The sequence below is a fragment of the Setaria italica genome, chromosome I (assembly GCF_000263155.2).
Source record: "Setaria italica strain Yugu1 chromosome I, Setaria_italica_v2.0, whole genome shotgun sequence".
NCBI lineage: Eukaryota > Viridiplantae > Streptophyta > Magnoliopsida > Poales > Poaceae > Setaria > Setaria italica.
In genome coordinates this window covers 13,636,146-13,640,300 of record NC_028450.1, presented here as the reverse complement: position 1 = coordinate 13,640,300, position 4,155 = coordinate 13,636,146, and positions in this window count along the sequence as shown.

The window sequence follows — 4,155 nt, the reverse complement described above, 5'->3', positions numbered from 1 at the left end:
CTTAGAGCCCTTCTCAAACTCTTAGAATTTCCAAAATTTCTCCAAAAATACTACAAAATATTCTAAGCCCATCTATGTATTCTTTTTTCCATAGTTCATCCCATATAACCCCTTTTCCAAATTACTATCCTCCCACATAATAGAAAACCCTAATATGTGCACACCGAATATCGCTTTTCTACACTAAGGTCTTAGAACCCCAACCTTTCAGGAAAGATGCTGCACCACCTCCACCCGTCGCCGTGCCCTAACCCCTAGGTGCCAGCTGGGTCAAAGTTGAGTGTATTGTGCAGCCTTTAGCCAGTTTTTGTCTGATCTTGTACCGACCCCTTCTATCGCCATGTGTACTATCCCCTAGTACCAGGATAGACTAACTGTTGTACAAGCTCTCAAGTTCCACCACTATCCAAGTCCAAGGAAACTTGGCCAGCTCCACCCACCGCAGGGTTGAAGCCGAGCTTGTCATACAAGTTTCCTAAAATCCACTCCCACCGCCCAGTATCTAATCTTACCCAAAGCCTATTCCAAAACCCAGTCGAGATGCTGCCTGGCTAAAACCCTAATCCTTAACCCCATCTAGCCATAGTGCCACCCATCCAAAATCTCAAGTTATTCTAAAACCCAGCCGTTGTGCTGCTCAATCCGAACCACATATATCAACCCAATATAGCCGATATGCCGCCCAATTGAAACCCTAGATATCATTAAAACCTAGCTATTATGCCGCCCGTCCAAACCTAGGAAATCCATTAGTAATATCCTAGAAATTCTTGTAGATTCCAACCATTCAATTCATTAATCATTTAGAAATCTATTTCAGAATAATTAGTGAATTATTCTTCTTAATCTGGGGATTATTCATTAGATATTAGAGAATTCACAAGACCTCCATCATCCATTCTTCTTCATTTTCTTTAGTATTATATTGATTGCTAGAATTGATTTTATATTTGTATGCTTGCTTGAACCAAGGATATGAGCAAGACCCGGCCGGAAGCTAAGGATCCAGAAGGTATGAAGCCGAAGGGCTGGCCGTCCAGAAAACATGTAGAAGTGCTAGCCTGACCAGGCTCCGATGAGAAGCTGAGGATCCAAGAGGCAAGAAGCCAGGACCTGGTCAACCTAGAAGACGAGTTAAGGATCGCTAATGAAGGCAAGTCCTAGCATCCACCCCTTGATCATACTTTTACCCTGTTTTTCATAGATAATAAAATGTACCAAGATAATAATTTGATATGCATATTTCTATAGGACAATAAGGACAATCCACCTCTATTTTCTTCCTCGTCTTGACTTGAAGCCATTTCTAACCAAAATCCCATAAATGACCCCGATCATGACTGGATCGATGATCAAGCGTCATTTTAGAAATATAATTTCCTTAGAGATATACAAATAGAATGTTTTAATAAAAACCCCAAAAGGAGTGAGTTTAGGGTAAATATAAAATGAACCAACTAAAGAGTAAGAAACTATGAAGGACAGGACATGGGAGTAAGAGGGCAGCCTCATTGGAGGATTCTGTCCCAATGCTTACTCCGGTCATATAAGGATCGGTTCTCGGGAAAATCTTTCTAGTGAAACGTGCAATCATACATGCCAAAAAGGTACAACCTTTGGGAGTGCCTATTTATGTGAGGCCTTGGTTCACACCCCGCTAGCTGAACCTAGAAATCCATCTCAAGGGGCCACGGCGGGCAACGGATATATTGGAGCAGGACCTTCGTAGAGTTCCAAGTATGGTCGGCATGGGTTGACTAAGAGGGTCGGAGACCCTGAGGGCAGAGGCCCTGTTTATTTTGTGCACATTTTTCTAGGTTGATATCCGCGTAGCGGATGATAGTCGCCCCTGTTTAGACCCTAGTATTTCCGTGGATGGATCTAGGGAATGCTGCCTAAAGATAGGCACGGGCGGGTATGGATCTCGTAGGTCAGTACCACCTATCGGAAAGGTATGGGCTGACTGGACATATGCGTAAAGTGTACAAACTCTGCAGAGTCATAAATCTATCTGGACAGTCGAGACTCACGGTCATGAGCCCACATAGTTAAAGCTCCCATTGATTAGCAATCATGTGTTTATAGGCTGTGTGATGGTGAGATAGGGCTGAGGCCCAAAGAGAGTAATTTGAGAATGAGTCGTATGCCGGCTTAGGGGGACCCTGACGGTCCCTAGGCTCCTTAAAATATGGGAACTGGTAGGGTAGGTAACATTCCCTCTCCAAGGCCAGCAACTTAATAAAAGTGATTCTTTCTTTGCCTCCTTTTCCAAAACTTACCTCACCTTGCATAAAATAGGTTTAATAGTAGAATCAAACATCATACCCTTTCCTTGATCACCCCTTGCATTTAATATAATTTCAATGCTAGGATTTGCTGAGTACCAACCATAAGTGTACTCAGCCTTACTTTCATTTACATAGGTATAGGGTTCCCAGTGATATGGTTCATTCTGTGGAATGGGTGACAGCTCCACTCTCCGCTACGCATAGGTGAAAAACTATTTTTCTATCATTTTATGTGCCTTTTATTATTTATGATACTAATTTGTGATGAGAACTTATTAGCTTACTGATCTAGGGACTAATACAGGTAATCAGCGGGACCTTCAGAGTAAGACCCCCATAGCTATGAGCTACTGCGGTGTATGGAGCTACAAAACTAGCAACCTCACCAGATTGGATAGAACAAGCCTGAACAGGAGCTATAATAGCTGTGGGCTCAGAACATGATGAATATGCAACTAAAGCACCTGAGTCGGTCTGATTGGTTTGACCATTGGTCTGACCAAGACCATTTTGTTCAGGGTATATTGTTATGGATTTATTTGTCCCACAAAATAGTTCAACGGCATACCATATTGGGGCTCCACTATGGGTCCTGCCAATGGACTATAAGATGGGGCTCTAGGTAGTACAATATCAAAGATAGATGCAACATCATTACCACTTCAACTCATTTACCATTGCTCTTATCTATCATGTCTTGCATATTTTACCTATGGATAAATGGAAATAATCTATTATAGTGCTAAGATCATCCATGGTAACTAAAGGAGATGATGATGATGTGCTCACATTGGTTTTTACCTTGGGTAGCGGAGTGTCGAAGGTGACATCCTTGATTTTTGTGACATTACCTTGATGATCCTTCGAGAAATGCAACAAGAACCTTTTTGTTGCTTCTTCCTTGAGCCATTCTACCTGTCGTGCTTGATCTTCTTCAATCCTCTGTAGCTTTTCTTCAAGGGCCTTCTATTCATCGATCGCAATCTTTTTAAGATATGACCTGACGATGTTGGACTCATCAACCTTGTTGTATTTAGAATTGGTACCGGTCATAGCAATCGATCTATCTTTCTTCTTCTCCAGCGGAGTCGCCAAAAAGTATTTTGACGCGAAAATCGAGTCACGCCAAATACTTTAACACTGAAGGTGCAGCGTACGGGCCGCTCCTTGCAGCACCTCTGCATGATCCAGTCAGACCGGTTTCGCCAACGAGCCTAACAAAGAACCAACGAACGCTCGCTCGGGAGGAACTCAGGGCAAGCGCACCTTGGACCGTTTTAGAGTCGGCGGGCCACTTAGAACGTCCTCAAAAACTGTAGTGAGGAAGGAGGAACAATAAGATGAGGTTGGAAAAGCTATGGCACAAAGAAAAAAGATTAAAAAAGTCTTACAAATCCCGTGTCAAAATCCAACTCCTAACACGTCGATTTACATAGACCAAACCGGTCTGACCGGTTTTCTCAGGTGCAGATCTCGCTAAAGTCATACCCTCATCCGTTTTCCGAATTAACCTTTCTATTAATGCATTTTGATGGTCTTGACGAGAGCTACGCAACGGTGAAGTACAATTTATGGTCCTGTTTGGCACAGCTCCACTCCTAAACTCCATCAACTCCATCAAAAAATTCAGCCAAACACCCCAACTCCAAAACTTCATGGAGCTGCCAACTCCATGGAGCTGTAGTGCAAATGGAGGTGGAGTTTTGGAGCACCTCTTTTGCTACTCCAGAAACCACTCTTTTGAACCTCCTCGTGGAGTTGGTGGATAATTACCCACCAATGCCACTGGTTACATAGAAAAAACGGTTCGTTCTTTTTTCCTCCGAGACTCCACGCGCTCGTCTCCACCGGTCTCCACCGCGCTAGC